This window comes from Globicephala melas, chromosome 3 (genome assembly GCF_963455315.2).
Source record: "Globicephala melas chromosome 3, mGloMel1.2, whole genome shotgun sequence".
NCBI lineage: Eukaryota > Metazoa > Chordata > Mammalia > Artiodactyla > Delphinidae > Globicephala > Globicephala melas.
In genome coordinates, this window is record NC_083316.1 from 144,763,000 (window position 1) to 144,781,126 (window position 18,127).

Sequence of the window (18,127 nt, forward strand, 5' to 3'; positions counted from 1 at the left end):
CTGATGAATAGCATTCGAAGTCTAAAGATCAAAAGTCAATGGCTTTCTCAATGGGCCTACTTTTCCAGTGACTAATTCCCTGGCTGTGAAAGACAGCTTGGGGACTAGAGTTAAGCATGTAGCATTTTGTCACCATATTTCTTGTTGGACAGGCTTTCTCAGGGTGTAGGTATGGACATACTGCAGACTTTTTAGATTGCCTGTCCATTTACTAAAGCCCTGGTTTGCAGGGATGAGGGTAGGAAAGTTTTTCTATGTCTACATAGCCAAGAAGACCCCACTTACCTGCTTTCTTGGCTGATTTTCCTTGGTTTTGTTTCTCCAGTTACCTCCTGCAGTGGTGAAACGGTTAAGACTCTTTCTGGATGAGCAGATTGCTCATGCCTAGACCCTTGAGATAGGTTGAGGCGTTAAGTGATGATAGAGAGATGGCTGTGGCAGTGAAGCCAACGTAATATTGGTCAACATCATTCAGAGATTAGGTAGGAATGAGACCAAAAGGAAAGTCTCAGTGGGAGTAAGTAGAGGGCTTCCAAAGGGCAGAGTCTGCAGAAGATAATGAGGGAGACGGAGTGGTGATAATGGTAAAGACTGAGAGGCAGTGATTAAACACAGGACTACAATTCTTGAGACTTGGAAGACAGAGATAAACGTTCTTGATTTGACTCAGGTTCCTTTTGCAGCCTTACCTTGTCCTTGAATAATGTCCAGGAATATCTGTCCTTATGTGGGCTGGTTTCAGAGGACTGGGTAGACCCAAACAACCAATAAATCTAAGTATTTGTGTGACCATTCTCTCCATCCCCTCTCCTCCCTAGAAAATCCCCAGAGAAGGGCTTTCTGGATGAACGGTGTCTATGATTGACTGTATTAGAAAACTCTGCAAAACAATATTTTTTTTTCCTGCTCATATCCCACAGTCAACCATTATTATCAATTTCCCTGTATGTCTCTCTCCTGTCTTGTCCTTTCCACTCTTACCATCCTAATTTTTTCTTATCTCATTTCTAGGTAAGTGAGATACATAGCTAGCTTCATTTGTTCATTCATTCATTCATTTGTACATATGATGTACCAAGTATGTGCCAGGCATTGGGTACACAAAGGCATGTATTTTTTCTTAAGAAAATACTTATAAACATATAAATAAGCAATTGCAATATAATATAATGACTAAAATCTAGATGCATACTAGGGGTACTGGAACTACAAAAAGACTGTGTGTGTGTGTGTGTGTGTGTGTAAGCATTTTTGTCAAGGAAGCCTTCACAAGAGAAGTGAAGCTTCAGCTGGGTGTTCAAGAGTGAATAGTTAATGATCACAACTGCTACTTAATTTGCTGTTTTCTAGACATTGTGTTAAATGCAATCCAAGCCTTCTTTCTGCTCACCCTGATCACTGCTAAGGATTACCATTCCCATTTTATAGATGAAAACCTGAAATTCACAGACTTAAAAAGTTCAAGGCCAAACAGCAAATAAATTGTAGGGTGAAAATCGAAACCCAGGTTGGTCCAACTCCAAAGTCTGCATAATCGTAGGCACTGGGGATATAAAAGCATGGTCTTTTCCCTCTCATTTTTTCCTATCCTCATCCTTTTTTGGGGGAGAGGGAATATAATGCCCCAAAGCTTGGATATCTAAAATTCACTCTGTGAGAATGTCATGGTGATGGTGTTATTTTCATAAGCATGTTCACTAGCCAGCTATTGAACTGGTTCCACTCTTTGTTATTCTATCTTTAAAAAAAATTTAAGGGAATGTTTGATCTTACTCTCACAGTGTAAAAACATGATGGTTGGCCTATTATTTCTCCAGAAACTTCCCAAATAATGTTGCCTCTTCTTGTTGAAAAGAATTTAGTGTTTCTTACATTTTAGTAGTGCTCACGTCCGTTTTCATGGGGAAAAAAATCCTAGATGCTTGGGACTACACTAGTGGACCCTGGTTTGAGGAACAGACTTATAATGTGTTCTGCCAATTTCCTAATTTGGGTAGAGGGATGGCCCCAGTACACAGTTTATTTGTTAAGCAGCGATGCTAGGCTCTGCCTGTCCCATGGGAGTGGCCCCCTAGAATTCTATGCTGGCAGGTTGTCATCACTTTGCACATTGGGTGACACCAGACACTGGTGAGAAGAGGCTGCTCTCTCACACACCCTGAATACTTGGGACTTCAAAGCCAAGAAGCCAAGGCTCTGAGCTCCCCTTGGTGGATTGTGGCAGCTGGACTTGAGGCGTGTGGGTGGTGCAGTGTCACTCCTCACTGCCTCCGAGCGCACTGCTTTTATAGTGACTTCTGAACGTGGGGACTAGCCCGCCTCTTTCCCAGGATGAGCAACTGTCTTTGCTGATGAGTTGTTAAATACTGTTATTACCGTTGGGTTTGGTACAATGTTGGTACAGTGTGTGAGCTTCACATCTAACTTCTCCAGCTCATGAAGATGGAAATCTCTCCTCTTCTCAAAAGCTTTTTCTTTCGCGAAGAAGATTCATTCAGCAACCACTATAACTTTGAGTTAAACCAGAAATCAGAAGTTGCAAAGTGTCTAATCTAAATCTCTCTTATTCTAGTATATGGCAACTGTCAACTCTGCCTACACATTACATCACCCAAGGAGCCTTTTTAAAAGTAGCTGTTGCTAAGTTCCAGTCCTAGTGGTTGTGATTTACTTGCCTGGGGTTGGCCAGGGCATCGCAATAACATGTTCACCAGGTGATGATAATAGGCAGGGTGGAGGACCACAGTTCTAGTGCAAAAGGTCTTAAACATGATAGTACATCCCAGTGACCTGGAGGAGCTGTTAAAACAGGTTTCCGATCATTAGGTTTGGAGGATGGGGCCTGATCATTTATTTATTTATGTATTTATATTTTAAAAAATATTTATTTATTTAGGCTACACCGGGTCTTATCTGCGGCACGTGGGATATTTGTTGCAGCATGTGGGCCTCTTAGTTGTGGCATGAGGACTCTTAGTTGTGGCATGAGGACTCTTAGTTGCGGCATGCGTGTGGGATCTAGTTCCCCAACTAGAGATCTAACCCGGGCCCCCTGTATTGGGAGCACAGAGTCTTACCCTCGGGACCACCAGGGAAGTCCCCTGATCATTTATTTTTCTAACAAGTGCCCAGATGATGTGGATACTGCTGGTCCAGGGATACACTTTAAGAACCACTACTCTAATGTGACCTAATTTTTTTTTATCTTTAGTATTCACTGGAAATGGAAGAACAGTTGGGCTCATCCTCAGTTCTTTACCTTCTTAATTGAAGGGCCCTTTCCAGTCTATAAAACTTTGCATCTTCCAGTGTGGCATTTAATAAACCATAAAACGGCAGAGTCTTCAAACACATTCATTTGTACTCATCAATTCATTTTTATGCAGTGGTGGGGACATCGCCTGTACAAAGATCTGACTTTGAAAATCCAAACCATCAGGTGTGCTGTTGGTTTCTTCAGGCACTAACTCTTCAAAATTGGAAATTTCGGAGAAAAATTCAAAAGGCTCCCAGGGTAAATTCCTGGATTTTTCTTCTGGTTGTTTGGATCCTCCCTGTTGATAACAACATAGCCATCTATTTCTTTACTGACTTTTTCTTGGCACCATGGGATAGTTGATCTCTCCAGCCCAAGAATGGACTATACCTACTGGAACCATTGCCCAAGGGCAGAACCACGTGTAGAAATTTAGCAATTACAGTGCAGTATGCCAAGCTTCCTTCTGGGGGGCATTGTGTGTTTGGGGGTTGGGAAAGAATGTTTGTCTTCAATAGATTGTCATCGTTTGGGTAATTACAGCCCAGCACAGCAGGCCTGGCATGTGGAAGCTATGTTTTCCTGTTATTACCGTATTCATGGTAACCCTGGGTGGCATATGACTCAGGGAGGGATGTCCACCTAAGCCTGGATGTTGATATTTTTGTAATGATAGTGTTAAATCCCCTCACTCAGCTTGCTTGCTGTTGCATTTAACATAGGAAAGGGACAGGCTCAGGTGTAGGATGAAAGGCCTTCTGCCTGTATTAACTCCTTTTCTCCCCCTCACCGAGAGCAAGTTTAATTGTCAACTTAGGTTACTTTAAAAGGTGGTTTCACACTGGCTTTGTTCTGTGCCTTGCTGGCTGCCAAGTAACTCATAAAATTTAATTTTGCGCCAGACCTGGAGAGAGTTGGCTTTCCCCCCCTCTTGAAGCAGGCTTTTTGTTTCTGTGTTTCATTCCTCTGACACAGACGGGAGAGTCGTCATGTTGAACCCTGCTTAGCAATCACAGAGTGGGTAAAGGTGACTCCTGGCTCTGAAGAGAAGTTGGTGTTGGTTGTATCTGCATCATGAAGGCAGAGAATACACAGAATCAGCTTAAAAAATAAACCTCTGAGCCCATTGACTAGACCTGAGGGGTTTTGTCGAGGCCCTCTGTTAGTCATGATTAGTTTGGGGTTTCTGGTGTTTTTATTCATCAGCTTAGACGCTGATAGAGAGGGCTTTTGCTCATGCTTTTGCTCATGCTTGAAATTTCCTTTCCAGTTCCTGTTCTTTTTATGCAAGTAAAATCTTAAACTCCTTTTAGGTTCAGCTCAGGTAATAGTTCCTTTCTGAAATCTCACTTCTGTGTCCTCTCCACACACACCCCTCCCGCACCTGCCAACCTCAAGGCAGGTTTAAGGGCTTCCTTCTCTGTGTTCATAACTATGTGTTCAGACTGATATCACAGCACTAATTGCTTTGTGTTACACTTTCCTGTGTGTGTCCCATGCCAGGCTTTGCGCACAGAAGCTCAGAGAGCAAGCCTCCCTCCCCCAGCTTCACAGAGCTTACACTTTCAGCCTTCCCTCTTGCCAATTCCACTTTTACTCTCCAACTCCTGCTCCATTAAAATTCTTTCAGTCCCTCAGGGGCCACACTCTCTCTCTTCTGGGCTGCTGTGTGTGCTGTTTGCTCTTGTCGGAATGCATCACCTCCTCTCTTTGCCTTGCTAAATATTCAGAAGTCAGATGAAATGTCACTCTCCCCAGGAAGCTTTCTCTAACCCTCCTCCATACCCCTCTCCTGTGGCCCATAGAGCTTATGCCTGCTCTGTCATAGCACCTGGGTTATCATCCTCTGTGGACCCATCTGCCTGTGTAATTGGGAGTGCCCTACCCTAGACTGCCCTGCCCTGCCGCGCTCCCCTTCCCCATTGCCCATCCCGCACAATGCCTATCTGTTGAAAGAACGGATAAGTGAATGAATAGGACTCGTCCCAATCAATGGCAGAGACTGATTTCTCCCTTGGGTCTTCCACTCTGAGTGCTAGGAGGGTATGCTCCTAACTCTTTTTGTCTTCCTTGGGTGTCAGGTGCAGGGGTTGAATTAATCACACTCAGTTTATGACACTTTATCCTCATTGGTCTGTGCAAGGCCCTCTCTTGTTTCGTGTGTGTGTGTGTGTGTGTGTGTGTGTGTGTGTGTGTGTGTGTGTGTTTCTTACCTTTATCCCTGTCTCCTGCTTCCATTCCCCTACTTCGCTTACCTGCTATGGGCGATTTGCCTACTGTGTTGAATACACATGTGTGAGTTTGGGTGCATGTATTTTAAAACACACAAACACATACACTCACCCTCATGTCTCTTCCTTACAGAGGAGCAGACATTGACTGCAGAAGGCCATTAGCGTCTTCAGTTCTGTTAGGGTCCCCATGGGTGGGGAAGGGACTGAGGCGTGCACAGGGAGTAGTCTGCTTAGAGGGTGTTCTCCGTCTAGCGCCACCCCTGACCTAACCGTGTGTGATAGAAGCAGACCCTGCCAGTCTGTGCTTGGGTGTCTTCCTCTGAAATTCTAGGCTCTCTGAGAATCCCAGGCAGCCTGCATGATGCAGGCTTGAAGAGAGGCTGATGCTGCCTCTTTGCATTATCATTTAGTTTCCAGGATCAATACCACACTGCAAAAACAGCAGGGTTTTCTTCTAACCTGTCTGCTCCCTTGTATATTATATAAAAGGTAGGGAGACAAGGCTCGCTGAAATTCTTTTGTTTGTGGTGCATTCCAAACAGAGGACAGCCAAGTAAGTCCTAAACTTAAAGTTGAAATAGATGAGAATGCTGTACCTTCTGCTGTGTTCAGGGCCATTTCTTTTACCCGTTGCTCTTCCTCTGCAACCGTGGTGTTAGACGTGCCCTTCCTAGGCCAGTGGAATGACATTACGATGTCATGGACGGTGACATACAGGATACTTTCTCTCCTGGCACCTTTTAGCCTGCAGAGTGCTTTCTCATACATCACAGTTGTTTGTTTCTGGCCACCACATGGCAAGATTAGCTTTATTAGCCCCATTTTACTGGTGAGGAAGCCGAGCCTCAGAGAGAGACTTGGTGACATTCCTAACTAAGGTCAGAGAATTAGTAAAAGGCTGAGCCTACAGGGAATCACCTCATCTCACTCTGAAGCCAGCCTTTCACACACCACAGTACCTTCCATTACTTCATTTATGCTCTGCCATGTAAGAGCTCTTTACCAGCATTATTTCCCCGGTGGAGGTAAGAGCACAAGCTTTGGAGTTAGGCTACATTCATGTATCCATCCCACAAATAACGTAGAAAGCACCATGTGTACTACACTACATGCTAGAGCTATAGGGCTGAGCAGAGCTGGAGTGCATCCTAGCTCTGCTTCTTATTAGCTGGGGAACCTTGGGAAGTCATATAATCTCTTGGAAAAAGGTGGTTGTTCTTTCTCTGGGTGTGCCAGGATTACAGTAAACAAGAACATCTGTGAAAGCATGCAGCCCTTATTTGGCATATAATCTCTACCCGATACATGTGGTTTTGCCTCTTCCTTCACTATTCCCCTTCCCTCCTATGCTCCTTCCACTGTTCCAGGCGGCTTCTGAAACATCCCTGTAATTCTTTTAAGAACAGTTAAGGGCCAAGTGGTCTCCTGGAAGAACGGCAAACAGGTTCTGAGCCTGGGGAGGACTTGGTACCCCATTAGCCCTGGCGGCAGCCAGATGCTTTGGAGCCCTCCAGATCCTTTGGAGGCATCATGGGAGGCTTGCCAAGAAGCAGCAGATACCGCTGCTGGAGCAGTGCCATCGCCTGCAGGGCATCTGGACCTCGTCAGGTTTCCTGGACGGACTGGAGAAAAGTGTCATCCTGCTGTTTCAGGGGCTCCTTCGGGTTATTCCGGTACTCGGGGGCTCAGGATAACCGCTGTATAATGGGGTGGTGTGCTGGAGCTGGCTCATCCCAGCTCATGAGAACCAAGTTTTAAATTTTTAGGAATTTTGTGAGTTATTTGTTAGGTAACAGCCATTATTAAAATTTTATATAGATATCTATAACTAATAAACTACATTGCAATCAAAGGTAATAAATGCATACTCAGAAGTACCACTTCCTAATTATCTTACCGTATTTTATTCTTATCTGTGTGCTCGAGGTTATTTACATTGTTGTGTCTGTATGGTAGAAATACATACAGATATTTAATATTATAGATAGTAATGTTTAATGCTCTGCTGCAGCCCGTTTCTTCCCAGTTGTGTTCAGTGATGTCACAGTGGTAGCTTGAAATCAACCATGAAGGAAGTACTCTTACCAGAAAATTGACAAACACTTAATATCCAGACTTGTATTTTTTTCCCTTCCTGGAGAGACAGTTGATAAACATTTACCAGCATACCACTGTCTGGGACTCAAAGGAATTGCCCCAAATGAGAAAAACCCACAGGCACAGGGGAGCTGCCTGTGCACTTCCGTTCTCCCCAGTGACCCTGGATCTGCTGCTTCTAAAGGTTCTCATGAGACTGGGCAATGAGAAGATGCTCCAGGGATATAGCAATTTAAAGACAAACTAAACCCCCAACCTAGAGCAGAGATAAAGAAATGTGTTTCATTTCCCATGACAATTCTTACTGATTGGCAATGGCTTCTTTCCTAGTAGCGTGGAGAATTTTGAAGACTCATGTGGGCCAGTGAGAACGAGAGCCCAGTTTCCTGCATAAGTGAAGGTTGGGGATGATGACTCTGGTGCCATGGATGTGCTGTGCCTAAACTAGATGTCTGATCCATACAGCTGTGGGAAAGTCACATTTGACAGGGAGATTATTATCTTTCACCTCAGTAGCTTTGGGCCTTTGGGCCTTACATAGGGTTTAAAGATGATAAGAAGCTCATCATTTTCAATTAGGCAAACACCTCAGTTATCATTATTACAGGAAGAACCACCAATGGATACTGAACGTGATGGGCAAAAGTATGATGAGAAACAGGATATCTGCATAGTCTCAAAGTATCCTCCCAAAGTATCCACTTATCAATGACACAAGGAAAGATAGTAACTTTACAGTGGAGAAACCTGACAGACACCACCTTAACCAAGTGATGAAAGGGAGCATCACCAGGAAGGGCACACATCAGCATCATGTGCCTCCTGAGAAAGGTACTGAGAAGGACACGACACCGTTCTTTTGGGGAATCCTGCCAAAAATACACAACCTCAGTCTAATAATGAGAAGACATTAAACGATCCCCAACTGAGGGATATTCTACAAAATAACAGATGAGTACTCTTAAAAACTTGAGGTCATGAAAGATGAGGAAATACCGAGGCACTGTCACAGATTGGTGGGGACTTAGGAAACATGGCAACTAAATTCAAACTGCGATTCTGAATTAGGTCATGAAGCAGAAAATGGCGTGAGAAGGAAAATTGGCAAAATTAGAATAAGGTCTGCCATTTAGTTAATAGTATTGTACTGATACAAATGTCCTGCTTTGATAGTTGTGCTCTGATTATGCTCACATTAGGATGTTAACACTAAGGGAAGCTGGAGGAAGGATGCATAGGAATTTTCGGTACTGTTTTTGCAACTTTTCTGTAGGTCTAACTTTTTTATTTTTAATTAAGCTTATTTTTGAAGTATTTCAGGAATGATTGCTCACTTCCAAAGAATGCATTTTGAGGATGAGCAGTTCCCCAAAGTACACCTGATCCAGTGTGAAGGGCTGCTGATAGATAAGGAGTTTTCTCTGCTTTTTCAGTCAAAACAACAAAACCCACAGACAAATCACTAGCCTTAGTAGAGGATTCCACTCTGTTAACTGCCTCAATCTGTCTGGAGGTGATTGGAACCTCCGACTAAATGAGCAATTGTGTAATTACTTGACTAATCTGACATCAGCGTGCACTAACCCAGAACTAGGCTCTGGGGACCGGGAACGTGGAGTATTGCAACCTCTCCTGGTCTCGAGGACCTCGCAGGCTACAGCATTCACTTGGGCTATTTGACAAGCCTGTTCATGCGGTAATTGCTAGGCCAGCGTTTGGGACATGAATGTCGCCTGATCTTTGTTTGGCAGGCTTGGTAAGTGGGTGGTTTGGCATAACTTACTGGATGGTCTTTGGGTCGTTTCTTCTCAGGGGAGTCACCTGGAAAATTAGAAGACAGTTTTTGTTGATGGTTGACGAGAACTCCTCCCAATAAAATGAATAATCCAACACCTTCTGCTCCATCAGCACCAACTAGAAATACTTCTGAAGGTCTTCTTCAGTATTCCTCTATTGGCTATGACCAAAGTTTAAAAGAGTTTGCCTGCAGCCAAATCCACTACGTCCTCTCTGCACTCCCTCCCGACGGCTTCCCAGGGCCAGGACGAGGGTCAGGCAAGTGAGGCACTTGCCTGGGGGTGGAGGCAAAGTATAAGTGGGCACCAGAAATTCAGTAATCAAGAAAAAGAATATTTCAGTGCAATATTTTTAAAAATCAGTATTTTAAGATTTTGTTTGTCATACATTTTTTGCATTTATATATTTTTTAAAAATGTAGCATTAAATTTTATTTGTTTTGACTAATGAGTTTCTTGACACTCCTGAAATTTTTCCTCCTGGGCAAGTGCCTTGATCACCTTACCCTCTCACCTCAGTCCTGGCTCTGTATGGAGGCTTCAGTCAACACCAGCAGCCTGCGATGGCAAAGCTAGACTCTGACCCATGAATGGGCAAGCTGGCAGCTTGCAAGAGTGGAGAAGGTACCTTTCCATTCACCCCTGTTCACAAGACTGTGGAGTATGCTGTGAAGATCAGTGTCTGTAGGGAACCCTTGCATAAAAACACAAATTGAAAGGAACAATCATTTACACTAAACCTTCACTGGACCAGCCACTTGTTTTCCAAAAAAACATTTCTTGCATAATGTTTGAATTAAATCTCCTGTTCACAGTTGGGAGGCATGAGTTAAAAGCCCGCTCAGCGGCAGAAAAATATAGCTATATTTGGTCCAGGTTACAGTTACTGAGGGAACTATAACTTTGATTTGCTCAACTGGTATAAATGTAAATCCTTAAGTGAAATGTGTTAAGTGAGGAAACAAGTGCTCTGTTTTTGAAGATGCTTTTGATCCACAGCTCTGTCTATAGAGCCCCAGCTGTCATAGGCAATCTGGGGGCAGCAACCATGACTGCACTAGGGACGTTTCCAGAAAACCACCCAAGAGTTCTAGAATGGACATTCTGTCAGGGCGATTTTAGATGATATTAGTCTTAGAGATAAACACAGTTGATTTAGCAGCCAAGGTTAGAAAAGACAACGTTTAATTCCAGCACAATTTCTCCAAGCAACATAGCATGCTGAAGTTGTCTTTCACTCTTAATTTATTATCTTTTCCTTTACCTGGAATACAAACTCAACTTAGCTTTTCTCTGCAGCCACATTTCCTACTGCTTTCAGTGGCACTCTGGGTTCTGGGGAGACCCCTCTTCCTCTCCCACTAAGCCTTCCTGCTCCTTGCTCTCTCTGTCATTTACCTGTTTCCTCCATCTGAAAAGCATTTTTTTTCTTCCTTCTTCTTGTCCTGAGGGCCTCCAGTTGGTGGTTCACAGCCTGAATCTAGCCCACAGATGTGTTTTGATTGGCTTGCCAAATTATTTACTAAAAACCACAATCCCACCACTTCCTATTGTTTCCTAAGTGTCTGTTCCCATGCATTTGTTTCTGTCTCAGCCTTGTAAGTATCTCAGCTGTGACTCCTGAAAGCCAAACCTTGCCCCTCCTGATAGACCCAACCCAAGTCCCCTCGCATTAAGAAATCATCCCCGGGCTTCCCTGGCGGCACAGTGGTTGGGGGTCCGCCTGCCGATGCAGGGGACGTGGGTTCGTGCCCCGGTCCGGGAGGATCCCGCATGCCGCGGAGCGACTGGGCCCGTGAGCCATGGCCGTTGAGCCTGCGCGTCCGGAGCCTGTGCTCCACGATGCGAGAGGCCCCAACAGGGAGAGGCCCACATACCACCAAAAAAAAAGAAATCATCCCCGATTCTTTTTGCCCTACCTTAGTCACTTTCCCTCCTGCATGCTGACAACTTCTGACTTATCATAGAATTTAGCACTTAATTGTGTGCAGTGTTATGTTTGTTATTGTCATATTGGACTGTCAATATGGACTGTCAATAGGACTTCAATATGTTGAAGCAGGACTAGCACTTTTTTTGTTATTTCTCTTTTCTATGAAGGTGACGTCTTTCCACCTCACTAAACATTAACTGAGCGCCTACTGTTGTCAGGCACCGTTCTAGGCATGGGGGCAGGGGGCAAAGGTGATTAAGACAAAATGCTCCCTCATTTACAACTACCTCTGAGACCTATTTCCCAGTACTCCTAGCTCCAGTCCGTAGTCTATTCATTTTGGGGGGCACACTTGCCCTGCACCTTCCTCCATGGTTAGCACTCCTCCTACTGCCACCATGAGCTCTTTCTGAATGCATTTGTTTCCAGATCAGAGCTATTTTGAAGCCTGGGTTAATTCTCCTTATCTCTGACCCCCCAGCCCATTTCAAAGACATGTATTTACCCCAGTCGTCTAGAATTTTGACATAGACTACCATTTACTGCAAGTGCTCTTATGTGGGTGTCCTATAGCTGGTTTACAGACTCTCCATGGATAGGGCTGATTCGATCTTATATTTTTTTTCTATATTTGTACATTGCCTGGGCATAGTGCCCAATTCCGAGCAGGAACTCAATAATTAATCTTTGTGGTTTGATTGATCCTCCTATCTTCAATGAGTCTACTTTCTAGAAATACATGCTGACACTAATTTTATTTTTTATACTCAGAAGAACCTAATGAGAAAGGTAAATCTGCTGCTGTTGCATTAAAACCTCAGATAAAAAGCAGGTACTAACTTTGAGTATTGTTGTGCTCCCAAAGTTGTTATATATCAGTTTAGAATTCAGCATGCATTTTCCCACAGAAATAATGCAGAAGAATAATGGTGGTCAAATTTCCAGGCCAGCCTGTTTGAGCACGTTTAACCTATAGTGTAACTGAACTCTGGACAGAGGGTAGAGGCTCATATTTACGCGTCCATATTACATGAATAGTTTACAGAGGTGGTAGGTACTTCACCTTACCTGACTCTCATCACATTTTGCTCACCTTTGAAGTGTCTTTTAAGCCTCATGGATGCAGGGACTGCATCTGTATTGTTCACTGCCATATCCTAACATAGCATCTGGTACAGACTGTGCAGTCAGAAATACCTGTTGGTTTTCATTGAGTTAAATTCTAGTTGAAAGATTATGAACTTTGGAGACACATAGACCGTGGATTCACCACTAGCTAGCTGTGTGATCTTGGGGAAGCTGTATGTCCTGCCTGAGCCTCAGCTTCATATTTTGTTAGCCATGGCTACCATGTTGATACTCAATATGTGTCTCTTCTTTCCTTCCCTCTTGGCCTGAATTAATCCCTCAAAAAGTATTTGATTAATTCATTAATGATGTCTGCTTTCCATGCTGCATTGGTTGAGGTGGTGGTGACAGGGAGGTGACGTTTGATATCAGAACCTGCAACAGTTTTTGAGACCATGTGAGTTCTATATCCAGCTCTAGTTCTGACAGTCTGTGTGATCTGAGGCAGGTCACTCAAGTATATCTGTGAAAGAGTGATGATGGATTTCAGTTATTTTCAAGCTTTTCCACCTAAGTATCTCTAATTTCAGGTGAATAAATATAAACTCTCAATGTGCTGGGGATCTTGCCCAAAGGTTGAATTTATTTGAATTCAGTCTCGTGTCTTATCTTAATTACTCATGCATACTTTATTTTCTAATTCATGATAGATTAATGTTTTCAAAGTATTACTGTTATTTGTGAGTCACCCATAAATGAATGTTTGCTATAAGCCAGATGCTTTGTCAAGGACCTTATATACAGAAATCAACTCTTACCATAATCTTGTGAGTAAGCTGTTATCATGCCCCTGTTACTGATGAACAAACAGCAGATTAGCAGCAGAGTCAGAATTCAATCTGTCTAAATCTGAACGTTTCCCCTACACCTCCTCAAGGGGTAAGTAAAAACAGACTTCCCTTGGCCATCAAGTATATTAATAAAAATGCTATGCCATGTTAACTGGAAAAAGCAGAACACAAATTGTCTGCGAGCTGCAGAGGGATTTCTTAGGCATGAGAGCTTGAAGGCATCACAGAAGAAGGATTTAGATATGTTTCAGGGCTGGATTATGGGTATATTATGTCACTTTTGTTCCTGGTAATATTTGTGCAAGAAATAATGACTTTAAATAACTACTCTGTGTAATTTAGAAGTATACTGAATGGATAAAGGGATAGTTGATTTTGTTAGACATTATAATTTTTCCTGTACATTTTTGTGAGGGATCAGAAATGTAAAAATGCAGGCAAAGCTGGTATTTTTTATGTCCCCCTCTGGCTTGACAAGCATCCCTGTAGCTGTGAGTAGGTAACAAGGCAGCTGTGCCTCAAAGAACCTTATGGAGAGGCACTAGAAACCTCATAAGCAGAGTTTGAAAGCAACCTCCATGGAAAGGGGAGTATTTTTTTTTTTTTTTTCTGTGAGTAGAGAAACAGAAACTTTAGGGAACAGAAGAGATGTTTTTATATCTGGGGACAAGGAATGGCACGATTCAGGGAAGGTTGGAGAGGAGTAGTTATAATCTTCCAAGCTTCTAAACGACCCCTAAAAGACTAAATATTTATCTGCTTGAAACCTATTCTGAAAGGCAAGCTACAACACCACATCCTCTTAGTTATAGGGTAAAAAGTGAAAGAAGAGGAGATGGTGTCTTCATATAAGAAAAAGAAGGAAAGAAACTGTCAGCATCTTTGTTCTTTGAGAATAGATAACACATCTGATATTTTGCATCAGACTCTGAATTGATAAGATGTAAATTTAGGCAATATCATTCATCTATCCATTCATCCTTCCATCCATCTGTCCAACCATCCTTCTATTCACTGACACATTGATTTTATATATTTATTCATGTACTTTGAGCTTCCTCTGTGTCAAGGAGATACCGCACTTTGGTCATTCAGAATTGAAATATGTGGTCCCTTAGTTTTGGGAAGTATGAGTAAGGTTTTGTGGGCACCCAAAAAGAACAACGACTAATCCTGCCTGGGGTGAAGTGGGAGTTTAGAGTGATTGAGTCAGAAAAGGCTTCCCAAAGGTGATGATTGAGCTGGGTTTTCTGACTGCTGAGTCACCTGATTGGCAGGTGGCCATGGGTAGAAGGGCATCGCAGACACAGGTAAAAACTTGCTCTTAAAGGCATTCAGGTTCTTCTCTGTGGGAAGAATGAGCTGACCAAGGGTGGCTGGATTAGGACCTGGGAGAAGCAAAACTACACCAGACACAAAAGACAACCCCTTGAAGGAGCTGGTTGCAGTCCAAGGCTAAAGTGAGGTGAACTCTGCCACGTGATGACATTGTGATTATGGGAAGATTAAAATCACCCCAGAACTAGGAGCATTGGGAGTGGAAGATTACTTCTAGATGCTACACACTTACCAGAAAGGAACTCAATGTACTTCTAGGACTAAACACTTGCATTTCGTTCAAGATGAATTGGTTATACTAATGAATTATGCTAGACTCTCGCTCGCTGAGAATAAAAAGGGACTGAATACTCAGAAGAAGGACTTCCCTGCTTGCAGCTGGTCAGGGAAGGATCAGAGCCAGGGATTAAAGTGGAGGGCACTGAGTATATTATGGAGACCAGGAAATAGATGGCCGCCTTCTTTTCCAGAAAGCCACCAGAAACCATAGATCAAATTGGAAATTTTGGAGTAAATCAGAAGAATAAACTAGTTCTTCCTCTTTCAAATTTATTGCAGATATATAGTGGTCAGAGAGAGATAATGAGGGAGGAGGAAGCACACAACCTAAACTTTCTGAAAAGAGTTGGCTGGGGATGAAAGTAAATATTAGCTGTGTGATAGAACTTTAAAAATATTTGAAATCATCATTACAATTTGGGAACAGTGAAGAAAATCACGCATGCTTTATGAACATTAAAACAGACACATGCACATGCTCTGGGGGTCAGTGAGGGGAGAGAGAGAGAAAGAGAGAGAGGGAGGGGGAGAGAGATTGGACTCCACCTTCTCCAGATGAGGAAAATGCCTTTGTTCTAGGAGGAAGGATTTTATCAGCACCATGGAGAGCGGCACAAGTTTTGTATTGCTCGTTCCTTCTAGAGATGAGTTTCCAGGGAGAGTTTTTCTTAACTGAAAAGGCAACATCGATGTCTGTGTAACTGCACATGGAGATCAGAGGATGCACATTCACTCCTCAGACTTATTGCTCTTTTCCGGCCAGTTCTCTTGCATTTAAGATTGGCCTACTTCCTCCATCCCCTCCAGGCCAAGCAACAGAGGTTCAAGGGTAAGATTTTAAAGTCTCCTCCTGTTGGTGGTAATTTTTCTAACGTTTCTGGCCTAATTGATCTTTAAGACTTGTCAGTGAGCGAGGGCTCTGAATTCTGGCTGAGACACAGGATCCTGGGATGTTTCATGAGACCTGTTTCTGAGCTCAGTTTTGTGCCTGCCTGATTTGGGAGGGATTTGTGGGGCAGAGAGTCCATTAAAAAAAAGAGGACAGTAGAGTTTTGATTTGGGGAGACCCTACTGAGGAAACTAGATCAGTCACCGCCAGATGAGCTGTCTGGTATCTCTATTCTTTGTCGGGAGGATTAGGGACATTTTCACTGTGGGAAGGAGGTTAGAAGATTGTGTATGTATTTTGATTCCACTCTCAGCTTGTCTAAGAACCCCTTAGTCATTTGTGTAGGGTAAAGCTGTGTGGCCCATACAGTTGAGGAAGTCCACGCCCAGAAGCTTCTAGATTTGACATTCTGATTTCATCCCCTTATCTAACAATCTCTCCTTACTCTCTACAACAGTTATCTGACATCTCGTATTTGCTTTTCTAATTAATTAATTAAACGAAATCTACATCCCCTTAATAAAAATGTGGTGATTACTTCTTGTGTGTCAGATATTTGTGCTAGGTGTTGAACCTAAAATAATGACACAGACCTAATCTCTGTCCTCAAGGATCTCACAGGTGATTCACAATCTATTTGTTCAACCATGAAGCGGGGTCAGGTAGGAGTGGATATGTTATGACTTTTACCTCAGAGGGGCTTATGGTCTAGTATTCTAATGCTCTCATTCGGGGCCTCATTTTAACAGGAGAGAATTAGCCTTCAGTCAAAGAATGACATTTTATTCATGGAACCTCAAATATCAACAAATAGTTGGAGGTATATTTGGGAAATCATTTGGGGTGGGGGAGAATCATTCTGGTCTGAATAGGTACCTTCTTTGCCTGTGGCTAAAGCCATCCCAGGATGGTGGGTGAAGGCTGGTGACAAAGCAGAGGCACAAAGCAGAAGGAAGCAGAAGAGAAATGCCAGACTGCTAGCGGAAGGGGAGAGAGAGAGGAGCACAGGAATGGAGGGAGGAGGCTCACTGCGTAATCAGGACATGGAGGGATGGAACCATATTTGAATGACTTTCTGGATAAATAGGAACAAAGATCTTCACCACCAGGGTTTTTTCCACCATTCCTTACCATATTCTGATGGAGGCATAAAATACATTGTCTCCTGAACAAGCAAAATGTATTAAACATTAGATAATTTGTTTACTCATTAAAAAAAAGGGTAATATATAAGCGCCTTCTGAATCTTCTAAACCAGCAGAATTAAACAGCCTTCCTATCTGGAGTTTATCTTATTCTCATTCACATAAGGAATTTTGACATTGCCCTAAGCCAGTGTAATAACACTGAAAACGAGTGAGTGTACAATTTCTGTTAATTTTTAAAAAATATTATAAATAGTTCACAGACCCCATTTCTACAGTGGAGACCTTAAAGGTGCCCATTTCTGGCAGGCCATTTGCATATTTATCTTCCTTGTTACATTTAGCTATTACAGACAATACAAAATTGCTGTCAATAGCCATGTATACAACACAGGAGCCTTGCAACCAAGGGGACGTGGATCCAAATCCAGTTCCACGACCTACAGTTCTGTGACTTTGGACAAGTTTCATAAACCTCTGAATTTTCTCATCTGTAACATGGGGAGAGCCAGTGTAGTAGATTGATAAGATTATTCTGTGAATTAGCTGAGATATTCGTGTAAAGAACTTATAAATAGTATCTGGCATATATTAAGTGCTCGGTATATACTGAACAGTAATAATAGTTAGATTAGAATGGATCTTATTTTACATCTTAAAATAGGGTAATATTTATTCCCAGGGTTTTGGTCGAGATGCGGTGAGATAATAAATACAAAGCACGTAGCCCATTGCCTGGCACGTAGTATGAATTCAGCAGATGTTAGTTGTGTTCCTTATCCATTTCTCCTTACACAGTCCCCATAGATTCCTCCTGTTTTGAAGAACAAAACCCAAAAGTGGAGCGTCTCCAAGGTACATCTTCACAAGTGGCTCCAACCAGCCTCCATTCATCAGCATTAACCTCATAGACCTTGGGAGGTTCATTTTTTCCACTCTAGGCTGTAGGTTGTAGATTTCAGTGTATTGTAATAAAAGCCCCACAGAGCAACTTGCAGGATCTGAATAAAAGCAACATTTCTCTCTAGGCACAATGGGATTTTTCTGTGGGAGGTGATGGTTTTGTCATTTTTTTTTTTTTCTGGTTGCTTTAAGTAGATTTTTTTTTCACCTGCCAGGAAATGGAAGTTAAAAGCATCTGATAAATGGAATAAAATATTTCATAGTTGCGCCTTCTACAAAAGTGTTAACCCACGTGACTTTGTAGTTCTTCTCTGTCCGCTCGGTAACGTTGACAACAG

General features: G+C 42.8%; 1 protein-coding gene across 1 annotated transcript in view; it reads left to right on the forward strand.

Moving 5' to 3' along the window:
- DOCK2 (dedicator of cytokinesis 2) overlaps window positions 1-18,127 on the forward strand; it is a 407,888-nt gene that overhangs the window by 153,441 nt on the left and 236,320 nt on the right. The window lies entirely within an intron of this gene.